Source organism: Cornus florida, unplaced genomic scaffold (assembly GCF_030987335.1).
Source record: "Cornus florida cultivar Cherokee Brave unplaced genomic scaffold, ASM3098733v1 CherokeeBrave_3.0.0_Hap2_Chr02, whole genome shotgun sequence".
Classification (NCBI taxonomy): domain Eukaryota; kingdom Viridiplantae; phylum Streptophyta; class Magnoliopsida; order Cornales; family Cornaceae; genus Cornus; species Cornus florida.
Genome location: NW_026775572.1, coordinates 77,962,293 through 77,983,826, shown reverse-complemented (window position 1 = coordinate 77,983,826; position 21,534 = coordinate 77,962,293).

The window sequence follows — 21,534 nt, the reverse complement described above, 5'->3', positions numbered from 1 at the left end:
ATTATGATCAAAACAAGAAAAGTCCTCATTAATCATGTTGTGCTCTATTGGATTAGCCATTGTTGGACTCATTAATTCCTCAAATTGCTCACTTGCTATTTCTTTCTCTTCACTCTCATCATCCTCATCTATATAAATTGAAGTTCTTGCCATTTTTTCATTGACCTATTCTTCCTCCTCTTGACGAGAAAGAGTACTTGCAATTTGCTCAACTTGAGCTTCTAACTTGGCTAACATTTGAGAATGAGAATTAATAAGTGGAGTTTGTGAAATATGCACATCAAGTAAAGCTAACACTTTATCTTCAAATCCGGGTGAATAAGGTGATGGAGGTGGTTCTTCATAAAATGGTGGGGGAGGGTAATAGCCACAAGGAGGATAATGAGAATAGTCAAGTCCATAACAAGATGATGCATGTTGAAATAAATTGATCAAACAATGGCTCCATCCATATTCAAAATCCAAATGCAACAAATAATGGCCTCTACACAGGCCGATGCGTGGACAAAAATTTAAACAATATAATTAGCCTCAACAAGGGCTATCACAAGCATACAAAGAAATGCACAATTAAAATACAAGAGTTCCAAGAATTGCTCACAAAGGTCCTTAAGCAACTTTAAATTCTAATGCTAGCTTCAAGCTCAAATGATTGCTCTAAGATCCAATGTTTGTTTTCCTTGTAGTCAAGTACCTAATTGATAAATAATAATAAGAACAAGAGAAAAGAATATAAAATAGAAAATAAAATAAAAATAGAAGCAATCAAATGAACACTATTGTCTAGTATAATTCCAACGAAACCGTTAATCCCCGGCAATGGTGCCAAAATTTGACGAGGCCGCTCATGAACGTCAAAATAATGTAGTGAATGTGCGGTTCAAGAAAAGCCTTTTAGGTCAAGTTTAAATTTATAAAAACCACTACCACCACTACTACTAACGTAGCAGGAGTGAGTAGGGATCGTCCCAAGGGATTATACGTGTTGGAATTTAACTTCAACTCTAGTGGATCATAAGGGGGTTGATTGGTTGGTTACTCTAGAAAACAATTAAATTAAAATGCAATTAAAGTAAACTAGTGAGAGATAGGGATTTAAGAGATATGAAGAGGATCTTAGGGTGTTGGAATCACCATTAAGCTCATGTAATTAACCACTTACTTTCCATTAATGGGGACTACATTGTTGTGAACAAAATGCGATTATCAATTGCAATATTAAGCATGGACCATCAAATTCATGTATGAATTGTCTACCTAACCAACAAATAAACTAAATGTAGAACAACCCATCAAATCTAAGTATGACCCATCAAACTAGTCACAATTGTAGCACACATCAATCTAGAGAATTATGGAATTTGCAATAATAAGCCATGAAATATCAAATCAAGTATAGATTGTCTACCTACTTACAAGCATGAATTAAATTGTAGAACAACCCATCAAGCATAAGAATAATCCATCAAATTAATTTACAAACCCATTTAATGAAAACTCATACTTAGCCATCGCTAAATCCTTAATTAATCACACATAGACATGCAACCAACATAGAGAATCTAGTGTAGAGATCAATTCCCCAAATAATCACACATAAGACAACATGTAATTAAAATAGAGAATCATAAGGAAGAATTAAATCAACAATCACAAGGTTAAGCACTAATCACAACAATATATATATAAATACCCAAAAATAGAAATAAAATGGTTTATATTACACAAGACTTAGGACTTATCCAAGCCCTAAGTGTAGATCTAGCTAATCATGGAGGAGGTGGATGTGGTCATGAAACCCTTAAGGGTAAGCTCCAAACATGACTCCATCTTCTTCTTCTTTGAAGCTCTAGAGAGAGTGTGTGTGTGGATCTAGAGATGGGTTCTTGAGATGTGCCTCCACTTCCCTCTTTTCTTCTAACCTTAATCTCTAACTTTCTAGAGAGAGAAAGTAATGAAAATATAGAAATTACAATGTGCAAATATATATCTCTCTACAAAAATGGTTGAATCCCTCTTATATATAAGGCTTTGAGAGCTTAAATATGTGAGAACTCGGCCCTAGGATCTTCCCTTTCAAGCTCTGCCCGAGTTGGTTCGAAATGAGATTCAGATATGCTTTTTAATAATTTTCGCGAACAGTTCGATCGATCAGAGAAAATTTTGATCGATCAAAGTTCGATCGATCTCACTTTTCTTTGATTGATCTCTGATCAATCTCTGTTGGCAGCTTTTCAGCTTCAGCCTCTTTTTGCTCCAAATCAGCCTCATTTTGCTCCAAATTCTCACTAACACTTAGTTTGACTCCAAAAAGGCCTTAAGAAACCATTTTTAGCTCGTTTTAACATTATTGATTTGAAATAGACAAAAACACAAATAAGTACTAAAATCGGGTAAATAAAGATAGATAAATGGACTAAAATACCCTCGCTTAAGGGGTTTAAATGTGCACTTTTCACTGCTCATCATATATATATATATGTTGTTTGTGTGTATTCTTTTATGAATGGATGGCTGTTATATATACATGTTTAGATGAAAATTAAAAACATGAACTGTGATGTGAATTGTGCTTCAAAATTAAGATATGATGTTGAAATTTTACCAAACTCTTTTCATTACATATATGTTTTTGAAAGTTTCAAATTTTGAGATGAGTTTGTGAATTTGATTGATGAGACCACACTTGTGTATTGCTAAAATGATGAAACATGAGTTTATGAATTTGATTAATGAGACCACAGTTGTTAATGACACTTTTAACCTATTCATATTAAAACTATGTAATTAGGTGGATATCAACGGTGACAATATGGTTGGAGAAGAAATAAAGGACCTTACAGACAATACCGATGATGCAAAACTAGTATGGGATGATTCTCAGCTCGAAGTTTTCATCATCCGTATGGAGGAAGAAGTGAGGGTTGGTAATCGGACTATTGAAACTTTTAGCACAATTGGTTGGAAGAGTATAGTAGAAGGCATGAGGGACCATACAAGGAAGAATTATGCACCGAAACAATTTAGGAGCAAATTCAACCACTTGAGGGTAGAGTACAAAGACTTTGTGAGTTTGTTAGCAGAAATAGGCATGGGATACAGTGCTGAGACGGGCATGGTTATAGTTGAAAATGAAAGATGGCCTAAGTTGATAAAGGTTAGTTATTCAAATAAATGTATGTTGATTTTACAAATGTAGACTTAACTTAATATTAATAGTACTTTAATAATTTGTACGTCAATAAAAATGTAAGTAAGTTTCGAAAGAAAGGATGCAAGCATTTTGACAAGCACAACAACATATTTTGAGGCACACATGCTACAGATGCACATGTCCATACTTCGACTAATCCTCCCATTATCAACCAAGCCCCTTTCACACCATGCACCCATACATAGCTAATTTGAAATTGATGATTTAACTGAGTTAAACAGTCATGAGATCAGTTCATTTTCTGAACCTTATGGTAAGAAGCCAAAGAAAGAGAATTTTACCTCCATAATGAGTGATGTCATAGATAAAATGAAAGAGAAACCTGTAACGACCTGTACTCGGGGATCCTAATAGCTAACCGGGTCCTTAATCGAACCCGAAGACACTCTAGGGGTAAAATGGTCATTTTACAAAATGAGAGGACAATATGTCCTTAAACTAGTCAAATGAAGTTTAAAACAATCATTCTAGTCATTCCATGACATTCGAAGAGGTTCTACAGTCAATGGTTATGATTTCCAAAAAATGCCCTTACTCGGTTCAAGGGAAATCCCGACACTATCTCATTAAAACAACCATATCTCTCAACATGAATGGAATTTGAAGATGAATTTGGGCTCATTGGAAAGCTAACTGAAAATCCTTGAAATGGACTTAATAATGGCCCTATTTGGATTCAAAACGAAAAAGTTATGACTGCCTGAAGTCAAGTGATCAAAACTGATGAGCTACCAAGGCAAAAATGGACACCGGAGGTCTTGAACCGGTTCCCAATTCCTTGAACCGGTTCCACATGGGTATAATGCCCAAACGTGAACCTTTTACACCCTTATACCGGTTCCATGAAAGTTGAACTGGTTCCAGAAGACCAGAACCCCGAAAAATGTCCAAAAAAGGCCTAAAACTAAGTACTTGTGTACAGAGGCACCCCCTTTGGACCTTGGTGACCTTATTTAGCATCAAAACCTATCCTAAATCATATATATGACAATGAAAACAACACAACTAGATACCAATACATTCAAATGAAACCATACACAAGTCCATTATATTATCTAAACTTAAATCAGTCCGTAATACATCAAAATATGGCCTTAAGGCCTTACATGGATATTTAAATCACAATGAGACCATGAGATACATGAGGATGGTCTCAAAACCATTTCCAATCATGAATTAGATACAAAATATCACTTAACATGATTTACAACAAAAGAAAAAATACACATTGATCCCAAACAAAATGCCCAAGTCCCTTGCAACTCTACTATGCTTGTGGTGGATTGTCGTCCTCCACTTCCTTTCTGTGTCCTAAAAAAAATATAATAATATGAGTTGAGCCAACCACTCAGTAGGAAGTGTCTAAGACACACCTCTTATGACCCCGTGAATCCACGTAAGAAATAGAATACAGGTGAATGGGATCATGCCTCGGGAATCAATTACAACAATATAACATCAACAATTAAACATAAACAAGTCATCCGACTACCAAGTACAAAATATACCAATGGAATGCCATGCCATGCAATATCACTCCCCCTTTTTTTTTTTGAAACAGTACCATTTCCCCTTTCAAACCGTTAGTGCGGTTTGACCCATGGCGTCAAGAAACGAGAGTTGGCTAGCTATCCCCGACCACATGACAACTCTAAGGCGTCACGGGTCTAGGTAGCTCAACTTTGCTAGGGTCTCTCCCTAAACTCTCTAAACCACACTTAATGCCACGGACCACTAGGCGACTCCTAGGCATCCGAATTTTCGCAAACACCTTTCGAAAATACAACCCCAAAACAATTTCATTTGTTTTACAAAGTAGTTTTCCCTTTTTTTCTTTCCCAATGAATGTATAAATGCATCATGCTACACAATTCGCTAACCAACAATAAATTCCCGCATAAATCACAAGTTTTTAACCACATACTTATAAATCATGCTTTATGAAAGAACATCTTGAATACATAGTACATACCATAACACAACTTGACAAATTTCATCATGGCAACTAAAGGCACATGTAATTAACCAAATTCTCATACAATAAACATCATCACATAGAACCTTAGATACCACATGATAATCAATCAAATTAAGCATTTCTTGGTACCAAATTAAAGGGGAAATTCACAAGAAATCAAAGAGTTTTGTGGATTAGAACACCCCTATCTCAAATTAAAGAAAAGGCCTAAAAATGCCTAAAATTTTGAAATCCTTAGGTTGGCCAAATTGGGCTTTGCTTCGTTCACAATGTAGATTTTGACGAGCTCTCCAACTTTGCCTTAAGTGGCAAAACCAAATTCTCAAAGGCTTGGTCACAATCTTGATTTGAAGAAGTGAAGAGATAAAGAAAAAAAAAATAGAAATTTGAGGGAGAAAGAGAGTGTGGTCATGAGGGAGAGAGAATAAGGCCATGTAATGGCCTCTTGGCCATAAAAAAGTAAGTGGTGGTAGGTCCCACCACTAAAATATCTTTCCTTTTCTTTAAAAATTAATATATATGTATACACTTTAATATACAACCACACAATTTAACTTACCACCAAAACATTATGCACAAAATAATAGTGCATGAAATGCAATGAACCCACTCTCGTGCTCAATACCCCGATAGCGGGTCCCACTTGGGACCTTCCGGTCCAAAAAATAGAAAAATGTCGAAACGACAACCAAGGCATTTCCTGGAGTCCTGAACTCAGGGAAATGTTCCAACCAACGCTCTGACACATCTGGCATATAAAATAAGAAAAGACGAAAATACCCTCGAAAAATTAAAAAATTCCAAAAAATGGCAAAAAATCGAAAACATTACAATCTCCCCAAGATTTCGTCCCTGAAATCAAACCATACCTGGGGAAGAGAACAACACCAAATACTTGGAGTGAACCTCCTGTTCGAGCTCCCAAGTAACCTCCTTAACTTCATGGTGTCTCCAAAGAATTTTCACCAACTGAATCATTTTGTCCCTCAACACTTTTTGCCCCGCGTCAAGGATTTGAACTAGTCCCTCCTTATAGGAAATAACCACATCAATCCAATCCAAAACGTGAGACGGATCTGGCTCATATTTCTGTAGTATCGACATATGAAAAATGTTATGGACTCTATCCATCTGTGGTGGCAACGCAAACCTGTAAGCAACCTCTCGTACATGGTCCAGAATCTCAAAAGGCCCAATGAATCGTGGTAACAACTTGTCATTCTTTCCGACCCTTATCAACCTTTTCCGTGGAGAAACCCGTAGAAAAACGTGGTCTCCTACCTCAAAGGATAGCGGTCGTCTCCGCCTATCTGCATAACTCATAAGCAACTTATGTCTTATTAGTTTGATTTTCTCAGTCAGCTCAAATACAATATCGGGTCCTAAGGCGGTTGTTTCGCCAACCTTAATCCAACAAACAGGAGACCAACAAGGTCTACCATACAACGCTTCAAATGGAGCTATCTTAATGCTCTCCTGATAACTGTTGTTGGAAAACTCAATAGGTGGAAAGTGATCCTCCTAACTACCACCCAAGTCAAGTACACAGTGTAACGACCCAGGTTTTTTAACCTGGTGCGTCAGTGATGACCCGTAAGTTAACCCGATAACGGATTCAAAATGCAGAAGCAAAAGATGAAACAAAAGTCCCTTGAGATATAAATCATCTCTAAGACACCAACGTGACATTCCATGAAGCCACGGAAGTTAAAGAGAGCAAAAAGGGAACTAGGAGTCAAAACGGGCAAAATTCGTCAATCAAGAGTAAAATGGTCAATTTCCAATTGAGGAGGGAAATTTGACTCTAAACAAGTCAAACAACGCTACTACAACCTAATCTAATCATTTCATAACATTCCAAGAGGTTCCAAGAACTTTGGATAAAAATCCCACAAAACGCCCTTTCCCGATTTAAGCGAAAACTGACACTATCCCACTAAAACATTAATAACTCCAATTGTGATTTGAATCTGAGAATGGGATTGGTATCATTGGAAATCTAACTCAAAATCCTTGAGTTTAGGCTCAAGAATCACCTCATTTGGGTTAGAAATGAAGAAGCTATGGCAATTTAAAGTCGGAACTTTAGTGCTGAAGCAAAATCTGGAAGACAGGCGGAGTTTTGGTCGACCGAAATAAAGGTTCGGACGACTGAACTGGACAAAATACTTCCTAAAGACATGTTTTTACTGTTTATTTGGTTCGGTAGACCGATTTGAGGCCATTAGTCGACCGAAACTCCTTGAAAAGCTGTTTGAAAGGTCTGTTGCAAGCCCAAGGTATTAAGGTTCAACCTATACTTTGATTCCCGTGATGTTTTAGTTCAAAATTGAATGTTTAAAACTGATTTATAATGAGATATAGATGTGTAAACATGCCAATAACCTTAATATGAATTGTTTATACGTAAAACAACGGCTTATGGCCTCATACACATCATTTACAAAAAATCTCACATACTAAACCTCCAAAGTTTGTTTAAATACATTCTTAAAACAAAGATGGTACCAAATGACTACAAGTGCTAAATTAAACATGCTTGGCCCTTGGCCTCAATACATACATGTTATTTAAGCATCAAAAAGTGTACTTAAGTACACATTACATATTTCATAACAAAAATAGCATTTTACACCAAAATGATACTACATGCTAGCACTTGCATGTTTTCAAAAATACAACAAATTACATTAAGACTTCAAAGCAACTTAAGGATGTGATGCATCAAAAAACAAAGTTTCTTTACATGTGAAATAACCCAAACAACTAGGGTGAGTAATCAGGTTACTCGTAGGATGTGGTGCATGCACATACCCTATAGTTTCAAGTATAATGTGAACCAAACATAGACCATCACAAGGGTTCCACCTAATGTCTATGTTTCCATGGTACTCTAAAGGATCATCTCAAGCTATACAAATGTTTGAAACGATAAGCACGTAGCATCCAAGTATACAAGACAAGTACACTAACCACATTATAACTAAGATTACCAAATCACAAGCTACAAGAAATCCATGATTTACAACTTGGAAAGTAATACGAAATCAAATAATGGAAAGATTAGGATATGTGGCCATGAGACCATACAAGTTATTTTGGGTAATTATGACCCACAAGGTACGACCTAGTGCACACTATGACTTAGGAGAATTCCTATCCTCCGTACTAGAGCCAAACCCTATCCATCAACATCTCATATCCTTACAAGCTTCCAAAAATCAACAAGTTCATGACATTTATGCAATCTCAATGCATTAAACTACCTACCAAACATAAGTAGGGTAAAACCACACAACCCATGTCTTAAGGTTACATGTCTAAAGTGGCAAGTTAATGATATTACACGTTATGTTATATCAATTTACTATCAATATAGGCCATAATTGCAAATCATGAAATATAGTAATCTACTTACAAGTAATTATAAGTGCCACACACAAGATTTTCATACTAAGCTTTCAATGTAATCTATATTACTTAACATCATAAATGTAATCTCAAGATATCCATAATAAAACCTCAATGGAATCATAAGTATTAGGCAATTTATTAGACAATAACATACCTATACAATTTAATAGTCACATACATGCTTTAATCCACAAATCCTAAGTCAAGCATATAAAATCTTTATTTACATGCTAGTACAAGAATTTAAAAGGGCATGTAATCAATATATATCAAGCTCCAATTTATATAAAACCCAAAGAAGATAAACATACAACCACCCCTACCTCAATAGAGAATTGAATCTCAATAATCCAAAGTAACTAAGCTTAAAATGAAAAACCAAACTAGGGTTTTGTAGATGAGAGTGAGAGGAAGATAATGTATTCCAAGCTGAATGGTCTAAAGTGAGTGGAAGAAGGCCAAAATGAAGAAAAAAGCTTTTAACCAAGCTTTTCTCCAATGGTGGCTTAAGTTAGGGTTCCTGAGAGGAAAGAGATAAAAATGAGACAAAGGTGTAAACCCTAAGCTAAATGGTGGGATTCTCCACTCACTAGGTGCTCTTGCACTACCTCTCTCACACACACAATTGTAAGACCAATTGTAAAGCCTACACTTGTCACCATCCTATGTAAACTTCCAAGACTTAACATTGAGCTTACACTTGTCAACCATCTATGCTAACAAGTGCTCTAATCCTAGGCCAACAAGTGGGTAAATCTCCACATTTCACGTGTCATGAGATTAAGCCCCCAAGTGGTTCTACCACAAAACCAACAAGTGGCATCATAAGAATGTGACACTTGTCATATTTTTCAGAAATTGTAAAAAGGTCCATTTTGAAAATATCTTTCAAATTAAATTGCAAAATAATCCCTAAAAAGAAAAATAATTACTTTATTTAATTACACAAAACCTCTCAAGTTTAGAGTAATTACCAAAAGTTTTACATTCATGCCCTTTACAAAAAAAGTAACCATTTAACATGCTTTTCTACAAGAGTGAAAATGTAGATATCATGAAAATGAAAAATCATGGATGTATGCAAAGCTGGAATCAAATCCAAACACAAAACGTGAGGTTATGCAAGGAAAAATCAAAAACGACAAAAGGACGAATAAGGAAAAGACAAAAAAAGAAATTTACCAAAAAAAGAAAGGAAGGGAAATGACCGGGTCATTACAACTTACCCTCCTTAAAAGGATTTCGTCCTCGAAATCGAATCGTACCTAAAAGATTGAACAAATGGGGGTACCGGGAGTGAACTTCTTGCTCGAGCTCCCAGGTAGCCTCCTCGATGCCGTGGTGTCTCCACAAGACCTTAACCAATGGAATGGTCTTAGTTCGTAAGACCTGCTCTTGTGAATCAAGAATCTGGACTGGACCTTCTTCGTAGGTCACATCCTCATCAACAACGACATCTGTCCATCGTAAAACATGTGATGGATCTGGCTCGTACTTCCTCAGCATAGAAACATGAAAGATGTCGTGAACCCTATCCAGGTCTGGCGGTAAAGCCAAACAATAAGCAACTTCACTGACGCGCTCCAATATCTCAAATGGTCTAATAAATCTAGGAGACAACTTGCCAGTCTGGCGAAATCACAGAAGTTCCTTGCGAGGAGAAATCTTAAGAAAGACATGGTCCCCTTCCTCAAAAGACAACGATCGCCTCCTCCTGTCAGCATAACTCTTCTGTCTGCTCTGTGCGATAGCCAACCGCTGCCGAATCAACTTAATTTTCTCTGTAGTTTCAATGACAATGTCGGGACCCAAGGCAATGGTATCACTGACCTTGGTCCAATAAATTGGAGATCTGCAAGGTCTGCCATACAACGCCTCAAAAGGTGCCATGCCAATACTGGCCTGGTAACTATTGTTGTAGGCAAACTCAACCAAAGGCAAGTAGTCCTCCCAACTACCCCTGAAATCCAAGATACAAGCCCGTAACATATCCTCCAATACTTGAATGGTGCGCTCCGACTGACCATCGGTCTGAGGATGGAATGCTAAAATGAAGCCTCGTATTAAGAGCCTCTTGAAAACTCTGCCAAAAATGAGACGTGAACCGCGGATCCCTATCCGAAACAATGGTTACAGGAACCCCGTGAAGCCTGACAATCTGCCTCATATACAGTCCACTCAGTCTCTCTGCACTATCTGTCACTACCATGGGCAAGAAATGAGCCGTCTTAGTCAACCTGTCAACTATAACCCAAATGGCATCATTCCCTGCCTGAGACCTCGGAAGTCCCGTTACCAAATCCATAGTGATATGCTCCCATTTCCACTCAGCTACTGGTAATGGTTGCAATAATCCTGCCGGTCTCTGATGCTCTGCCTTCACTTGCTGACAAGTAAGGCATTGAGCCACAAATTGTGAAACGTCCCGTTTCTTGCCCTGCCACCAAAACTGTCGTCGCAAATTGTGATACATCTTCGTACCACCTGGATGAACTGCGAGACGAGAGTGGTGAAAATCCTGGAGAATGTCTTCACGACAAGACAAAGGAATGAACATCATCCCCTTTTACCTGAGACCACTGTCTGAATGTAAGGTCCAACCCTCTACATTCTCACCACTTGAAATCCGAACATGGATGGACTTCATTTCCCCATCCTCCAACTGTGCCTCAATAACTCTGTTAACAAAAGCCGGTTGAGCTACAAGACTAAACAAAATAGCGGGTGAGACATCCTCATAACACTGTAAACCAAGATCTGCAAGTTCTTCTAGCATCTTCCATCTGTGAATGGAAATGCTAACAAGAGTCCCCCGTGACTTCCTACTCAATGCATCGGCCACTACATTGGCCTTACCCGGATGATACTGTAACTCAAAGTCATAATCCTCTATGAACTCAACCCATCTATGCTATCTCAAGTTCAAATCCTTCTGAGAGAAGAGATATTTGAGACTCTTGTGATTGAAGAAAACTTCAAACTTCTCTCCCTACAAATAGTGTCTCCAACCTTTCAGGGCAAAGATAACTGCTACCAGCTCCAAATCATGTGTCGGATAGTTTAACTCGTGAGTCTTCAACTGTCGAGACCCATAAGCAACCACCCATTCTGTTTGCATCAAGATGCAACCCAAACCTTCCCGCGAAGCATCACAAAAGATCACATAACACAAACCACGTTCAGGAATGATCAACACTGGAGCTGATGTCAACCTGACCTTCAACTCTTGAAAAGCAAACTCACAAGTCTCGTTCCATACGAACTTGACCCCGTTACGGGTAAGTCGAATCATAGGTGCCGCTAGATGAGAGAAATCCCGAACAAACTTCCGGTAATAGCCGGCTAGGCCAAGAAAACTCCAAATCTCAAACACTATCTTCGGATGTTCCCAATCCATCACCGATTCAATCTTTGATGGATCTACTGCAACTCTGCCCCCTAACACAACTTCTCCAAGGAACTTCACCTCCAGTAGCCAAAATTCACATATCTCGAACTTGGTATACAACCGGTTATCCCTAAGGATCTGTAACACTGTCCTTAATTGATACTCATGCTCCTCCACCGAAGCTGAGTATATGAGAATGTCGTAAATGAACACCACTACAAATTTGTCAAGATAGTCATTGAATACACGGTTCATCAAGTCCATAAAAGCTGCTGGAGCATTGGTCAAACCAAATGGCATCACCAGAAACTCATAATGGCCATACCGTGTACGAAAAGCGATCTTGGATATATCCTCATACTTAACCCTCAACTGATAATAACCTGATCTTAAATTAATCTTTCAAAAATAAGTGGCTCCCTTCAACTGATCAAACAAGTCATTAATCCTAGGCAAAGGATACCTGTTCTTGATTGTGACGTGGTTCAGCTTGCGATAATCGATGTAAAGTCTTAAAGACCCATCCTTCTTCTTCGTAAAAAGAACCGGTGCTCCCCAGGGTGAAGCACTAGGATGAATAAAGCCTTTAGCTTTTAAATCATCCAATTGAGCTTTCAGCTCGTCAAGCTCTGCTAGTGCCATGTGGTACGGTGCCATAGAGATAGGTGCAGTACCGGGAATGACATCAATGGCAAAGATAACTTCCCAAAGAGGAGGAAGCTCCGTCAACTCCTTCGGAAAAACATCCAAGAACTCCACAACAATTGCTGGGTAAACGCGGCCTAAATTGCTATCCTCATCAGCTAACAGGCTAGCCAAGTAGGACCTATGGCGACTCCAGTCACCGATACTGAAAATCATCGTCGAGTGGAAATCACTCTGATCTCCCACGAAGTGAAAACAATCTCCTTTGGGAGTGCAAACAGTCACCCTCTCGCGGAAGCAATCGATCGTAGCACGAAAGAAGGATAGCCAATCCATCCTGAGAATGACGTCAAAGCTTGTCGTGTTGAAAACAACAAAATCGAACTCTAAAGTCTGCCCAGCTATCTCAATAGCACAACCCTGACAGACACGGTCCAAAAACACTGGACCCTAACTGGTGTGTCAACACAAAGGAAACCATCCCGCTGCGTGACCTCTAAACCCAATGAATGTGCAAATGAAGCAGATATGAATGAATGCGATGCACTTGTGTCAATAAGAACTCTAGCCTAAGAATTGAAAACTGGAAAGATACCTCGAACTGTAGAAGTCCCAGCAGAGGTATCGGCCTGTGGCAGTGCGTAAGCTCATCCCTGAGCCCCCGACTACTGTGAACTGCCCTGGTGGCCCGATTGATGTCCGGAAGCAGTAGGCATAGAGCCTCTGATCGGATAAGAACCAACTGGCGGCACTGCTGACTGCAGTGCCTGAGGCACCCTGAAACCTGACTACACAACTGCTAACTGTGCCGGTGCGACCTGTGAACCTATGCCACTTTGTGTCCCGCCTTGCAATTTTGGACACTCCCTCCTGAAGTGACCTAGTTACTTGCAATAATGACAAGCTCCACGAACCCCCTTCGTCAAAGCTGTAGGCTTACTAGCCTGTGACTGATTGGCCTGTAGCTGAAGCTGTGGGCAGCGAGGCTTGATATGCCCCGGCTGCTGACAGTGGTGACAAATCACTCCCCGGGTTGACCTCGAAGATACTGGAACTGCAGGTATAGACCGAGCCTGCTGTGACTATCCCTGAGTACGTGAACTGTCCCCAGTCTTAGCCTTCTTCCACCGACCCCCAACAGATACTGATGAAGCCTCTCCACAAGACTGCTTATACGAACCCTTGATCCTGAGCTGATCTCGGTCCTCTGCTTCAACCAACATAGCTTTCTGTACTACCTCCCTGTAGGTCCTCAATTCCAATACTGAAATCCGTGGTCTAATATCAAGATGTAACCCATCCTAAAACTTTCTCGCCCCCATCTCCGGTGCATAGCGGGAAAGAGAAGTGAAGCGTGTCTCATACTCAATGACACTCATCCTGCCTTGGTAGAGACTTGTGAACTGTACTCTCATGTCCTGCCTCATAGCCCTTGGAAAGAAACGGTCGAAGAACAATGTCCTGAACTCCTCCCATGTCATCACCTCTACATCGTGGACATTGGTTATGGACCTCCACCAGATATCGACATCTCCCATGAACATAGAGGCAGTCAAAGCGATCCTCAATTAGTTTGTAGGTACTGCCATATTATTGAGCTTGCGTACCATGAGATCAAGCCATGCCTCTGAAGCAAGCGGATCCATACCCACTGCAAACTGGTCGATCTTAACCCGCTGTAACTTCATGAAGTAGTCCAATGCCTCATTTGCAACTAGTGTCGGTACCAGAATCTGCATCCCTGCCATATGCTGACGAAACATCGCCTGAATGGACTCTGACATCCCCATAGCCACTCCCTGTGCAATTTGCTCCTCATAAGTCGGCACTCGTGGTGGATTAGGATCCACGTTGCGAGGTCGAGCCCTGGGCCTCCCTGGACCCCGTGCGAGCCCAGTGCCTTCAACCTGTTCCTTAACTTGCTCATCCACTCCAATGTGACGAGAAGACTATCCACGAGTCAAGACCATGATGCTACACACATAAGGGGCAAGGTCAATAACAATGCTAGTCATTAAGACCTAATGCAGCTCACGCTATGAATGCACGAAGCAAGTAGCACATAATACATGCGAGAGATGTATACAACATACAGTCATGGTAAATATATAAGTATATACAACATACTAACACCCTATAAGCATATACAAAATGCTAAGGCATACAAGCATATACAACATACTAAAACATTTAAGGTAGACTCCAAAACTTACTACCATATAAGCATGTAAACATGTTATTAAATCAAAATATGTTATCAAGGAACACATAAACATATCAAAGCATGTCAACAAAAAAATGATATGCACCCAAAACCCGTCATCCTAAGGTTTTCGAACCTAGGAGTTTTGATACCACTTGAAACGACCCAGGTTTTTCAACCCGATGCGTCAGTGATGACCCGTAAATTAACCCGATAATGGATTCAAAATGCGGAAGCAAAAGATGAAACAAAAGTCCCTTGAGATATAAATCATCTCTAAAACACTAACGTGACATTCCATGAAGCCACGGAAGTTAAAGAGAGAAAAAAGGGAACTAGGAGTCAAAACGGGCAAAATTCGTCAATCAAGGGCAAAATGGTCAATTTCTAATTGGGGAGGGAAATTTAACTCTAAACAAGTCAAACAAGGTTACTATAACCTAATCTAATCATTTCACAACATTCCAAGAGGTTCCAAGAACTTTGGATAAAAATCCCACAAAACGCCCTTTCCCGGGTTAAGCGAAAACTGACACTATCCCACTAAAATATTAATAACTCCCACTGTGATTTGAAGATGAGAATGGGATTGATATCATTGGAAATTTAACTCAAAATCCTTGAGTTTAGGCTTAAGAATCACCCCATTTGGGTTAGATACGAAGAAGTTATGGCCATTTGAAGTCGGAACTTTAGTGCTGAAGCAAAATCTGGAAGACAGGCGGAGTTTTGGTCGACCGAAATAAAGGTTTGGACGACCGAACTGGACAGAATACTTTCTAAAGACATGTTTTTACTGTTTATTTGGTTCGGTAGACCGATTTGAGGCCATCGGTCGACCGAAATAGAGTTTCGGTTGACCGAAACTCCTCGAAAAGTTGTTGTAAGGTCTGTTACAAGCCCAAGGTGTTAAGGTTCAACCTATACTTTGATTCCCATGATGTTTGGGTTCAAAATTGAATGTTTAAAACTGATTTATAATGAGATATAGATGTGTAGACATGCCAATAACCTTAATATGAATTGTTTATACGTAAAACAACGGCTCATGGCCTCATACACATCATTTACAAAAAATCTCACATGCTAAACCTCCAAAGTTTGTTTAAATACATTCTTAAAACAAAGATGTTACCAAATGACTACAAGTGCTAAATTAAACATGCTTGGCCCTTGGCCTCAATACATACATGTTATTTAAGCATCAAAAAGTGTACTTAAGTACACATTACATATTTCATAACAAAAATAACATTTTACACCAAAATGATACTACATGCTAACACTTGCATGTTTTCAAAAATACAACAAACTACATTAAGACTTCAAAGCAACTTAAGGATGTGATGCATCACAAAACAAAGTTTCTTTACCTGCAAAATAACCCAAACAACTAGGATGAGTAATCAAGTTACTCGTAGGATGTGGTGCATGTGCATGTGCATGCGCATACCCTAAAGGATCATCTCAAGCTATACAAATGTTTGAAATGATAAGCACGTAGCATCTAAGTATACAAGACAAGTACACTAACCACATTATAACTAAGATTACCAAATCACAAGCTACAAGAAATCCATGATTTACAACTTGGAAAGTAATACGAAATCAAGTAATGGAAAGATTAGGATATGTGGCCATGAGACCATACAAGTTATTTTGGGTAATTATGACCCACAAGGTACTACCTAGTGCACATTATGATTTAGGAGAATTCCTATCCTCCGTACTAGAGCCAAACCCTATCCATCAACATCTCATATCCTTACAAGCTTCCAAAAATCAACAAGTTCATGACATTTATGCAATCTTAATGCATTAAACTACCTACCAAACATAAGTAGGGTAAAACCACACAACCCATGTCTTAAGGTTACATGTCTAAAGTGGCAAGTTAATGATATTACACGTTATGTTATATCAATTTACTATCAATATAGGCCATAATTGTAAATCATGAAATATAATAATCTACCTACAAGTAATTATAAGTGCCACACACAAGATTTTCATACTAAGCTTTCAATGAAATCTATATTACTTAACATCATAAATGTAATCTCAAGATATCTATAATAAAACCTCAATGGAATTGTAAGTATTATGCAATTTATTAGACAATAACATACCTATACAATTTAATAGTCACATACATGCTTTAATCCACAAATCCTAAGTCAAGCATATAAAATCTTTATTTACATGCTAGTACAAGAATTTAAAAGGGCATGTAATCAATATATATCAAGCTCCAATATATATATAACCCAAAGAGGATAAACATACAATCACCCCTACCTCAATAGAGAATTGAACTCTATAATCCAAAGCAACCAAGCTTAAAATGAAAAACCAAACTAGGGTTTTGTAGAGGAGAGTGAGAGGAAGATAATGTATTCCAAGCTGAATGGTCTAAAGTGAGTGGAAGGAGGCCAAAATGAAGAAGAAAGCTATTAACCAAGCTTTTCTCCAATGGTGGCTTAAGTTAGGGTTCTTGAGATGAAAGAGATAAAAATGAGACAAAGGTGTAAACCCTAAGCTAAATGGTGGGATTCTCCACTCACTAGGTGCTCTTGCACTACTCTCTCACACACACAATTGTAAGACCAATTGTAAAGCCTACACTTGTCACCATCCTATGTAAACTTCCAAGACTTAACATTGAGCCTACACTTGTCAACCATCTATGCCAACAAGTGCTCCAATCTTAGGCAAACAAGTGGGTGAATCTCCACCCTTCACGTGTCATGAGATTAAGCCCCCAAGTGGTTCCACCACAAAACCAACAAATGGTACCATAAGAATGTGACACTTGTCACATTTTTCAAAAATTGTAAAAAGGTCCATTTTGAAAATATCTTCCAAATTAAATTACGAAATAGTCTCTAAGACGAAAAATAATTACTTTATTTAATTACGCAAAACTCCTCAAGTTTAGAGTAATTACCAAAAGTTTTACATTCGTGCCCTTTACAAGAAAAGTAACCATTTAACATGCTTTTCTGTAAGAGTGAAAATGTAGATATCATGAAAATGAAAAATCATGGATGTATGCAAAGCCGGAATCAAATCCGATCACAAAACGTGAGGTTATGCAAGGAAAAATCAAAAACGACGAAAGGACGAAATAAGGAAAAGACAAAAAAAGAAATTTACCGAAAAAAGAAAGGAAGGGAAATGACCGGGTCATTACACACAGGCCCGAAGCATATCCTCCAAGATCTGGATGGTACGCTTCGACTGGCCGTCTGTCTGTGAATGGAATGCCGTACTGAAATGCAACGATGAGCCAAATGCTGCGTTAAGTCCTTCTTAGAACTTCGAAGTGAACTTGGCATCCCTATCCGAAAGAATAGACACTGGAACTCCATGCAACCTCACAATCTCTTTCACATACAGTATACCAAGTATCTCTACGTCATCTGTTACCTTAATAGGCAAGAAGTAAGCCGTCTTGGTCAATCTATCAATAATGACCCATACGACCTCATTTCCTCTCCGTGACCTTGGAAGACCTATCACAAAATCCATAGCAATGTGCTCCTATTTCCATTGCGCTACTGGCAATGGCTGCAACAAACCTGCTGGTCTTTGGTGTCGGCCTTCACCTGCTGACAGATAAGGCATCTAGCCATAAATTGTGCAACATCCTTCTTCATCCCACTCCACCAATACTGACGTCTCAAATTGTGACACATCTTGGTAATACCTGGATGAATTGCAAAGTGGGAAGTATGAAACTCCCGTAAAACGTCCTCCCGATAAACTGTGGGAACAACCAACAAACTTCTGAACCGTAGACCGCTATCTGCATGCAAGGTCCAATCCTTCAATGTTTCACTGCTAGAGATCAAAGTGTGAATGACATCCAAATCTGGATCATGTCTCTACGACTCAATCACTCATCTGACAAGAGTATGCTGAGCTACGAGACTAAACAAGAATGCTGACTCACTGCCATCATCATCGTCGAAACAATACAATCCCATCTTTGCCAATTCCTCAGGCATCTTCCATTTTTGAATGACCAAATTAGCCAGAGTTCTATGAGATTTCCGACTTAAGGCATCCACTATGACATTTGCTTAGCCCGGATGATACTGCAAATCAGAATTATAGTCTTCCAAGAACTCAACCCATCACCTTTGTCTGTTATTCAAGTCCTTTTGGGAGAAAAAGGTACTTGAGACTCTTGTGATCCGAGAACACCTCGAATCTCTCACCATATAAGTAGTGCCTCCAGCACTTCAAAGCAAACACGACTGCCACCAATTCCAGACCATGAGTAAGGTAGTTAAGCTCGTGAGTCTTCAACTGCCAAGACCCATAAGCCACTACTCTACCATCCTACATTAATATACAACCCAAACCATCACGTGAAGCATTACAATAGATCACATAACCCAAGCCACGCTCAGGTATCATCAACATTGGAGCCGTGGTCAACTTTGTCTTCAACTCCTGAAAGGAAGACTTACAGGTTTCATTTTATGTAAACTTGATCCCTTTCTGGGTCAATCTAGTCATAGGAGCTGCCAAACAGGAAAAATCCTTCACGAATCTACGATAATAACCCGCTAGGCCAAGGAAGCTCCGAATCTCAAAAACACTCTTGGGCTACTCCCAATTCAAAACTGCCTCTATCTTTGAAGGATCAACTAAAACTCCACCTTCCGAGACAACATGCCCCAACAATTTCACCTCCTGTAGCCAAAACTCACATTTCTCATATTTGGCGTACAAACAGTGCTCCCGTAAAATCTGTAACACTGTGTTCAAATGGATCTCGTGCTCCTCCTGAGTCCTCAAATACATCAGGATGTCATCCACTAAAACTACCACGAACTAATCCAAATAATCATGGAAGACACGTTTCATTAGATCATGAATACCGCTTGTGCATTAGTTAGAATATAACAACAATACAACATCAACAATTAAACATAAACAAGTCGTCTGACTACCAAGTGCAGAATATACCAATGGAATGCCATGCCATGCAATGTTACTCCCCCTTTTTACGAAACGATACAGTTTCCTCTTTCAAATAGTTAGTGCGGTCCGACCCATGGCGACTCCATGGCGTCACAAGACGAGAGTTGGCTAGCTATCCCAGACCACATGGCAACTCCAAGGCGTTACGGGTCTAGGTAGCTCAACCTCGCTAGGGTCTCTCCCTAAACTCTCTAAACCACACTAACGGCACGGACCACTAGGCGACTCTTAGGCGTCCGGGTTTTTGCAAACACCTTTCAAAACTACATCCCTAAAATAATTTCATTTGTTTTACAAAATAGTTTTCCCTTTTTTTCTTTCCTAGTGAATGTATAAATGCATTATGCTACACAATTCACTAACTAACAATAAATTCCCACATAAATCATAAGTTTTCAACCACATACTTATACATCGTGCTTTATAAAAGGACATCTTAAATACATGATACACACCATAACACAACTTAACAAATTTCATCATGGCAACTCAAGGAACATGTAATTAACCAAATTCTCATACAATACACATCATCACATAGAACCCTAGATGCCACATGATAATCAATCAAATTAAGCATTTCTTGGTACCAAATTAAAGGAGAAATTCACAAGAAATCAAAGAGTTTTGTGGATTAGAACACCCCTACCTCAAATTGAAGAAAAGCCCTATACATACCCAAAATTTTGAAATCCTTAGGTTGGTCAAATTGAGCTTTGCTCCGATCAAAATGTAGATCTTGACAAGCTTTCCAACTTTTCCTTATGCAGCAAAACCAAATTCTCAATGGCTTGGTCACAATCTTAATTTGAAGATGTGAAGAGATAAAGAAAAAAAAAAAAGAAATTTGAGGGAGAAAAAGAGTGTGGTAGTGAGGGAGAGAAAATAAGGCCATGTAATGGCCTCTTGGCCGTAAAAAAAGGAAGTGATGGTGGGTCCCACCACTAAAATATATTTCCTTTTCTTTAAAATTAATATATATGTATCCACTTTAATCTACAACCACATAATTCAACTTACCACCAAGAAATTATGGACAAAATAATAGTGCATGAAATGCAATGAACCCGTGACCCAATACCTATGCTCAACAACCCCGATAGCGGGTCCCACCTTGGACCTTCCGGTTCGAAAAACAGAAAAATACCAAAATAGTAACCAAGGCATTTCCAGGAGTCATGAACTCAGGGAAATGCTCCAACCAACACTCTGACACATCCGACACGCCCCATGGTGTTCGGCACACAAAACGAGAAAAGACGAAAATATCCTCGAAAAATAAAAAAATTCTAGAAAATGGAAAAATAGCGAAAAATTGGAAACCTTACAAATGCTAACATGAAAGCTGATTGAATTGAAAAGACCATAAAAGAAGTTTCATCATCTAATATGAAAACATTCCATGACGAATGTCAGGTTGAAGTACATTCGCCGGACAAGACAAAAGGTGATTTTAAGTTATACTGTAGTATTTTGAATCAGTTGGAGGGCGTTGATATGAAATAATATGCTAAGGTCACCTAGATGTTATGTACTGATGAAATTTGGAGGGATTTCTTTCTGAATGACCTTCTTGATAATAAGAGGGTTGGTTGGATCATGAATATTTGATTTGGTGTGTTACTTTTATTATGACTTTGGATGACTGTACTGTTAAATATACTTTATTTGGTGTGTTGCTTTTATTTTTTATTTGG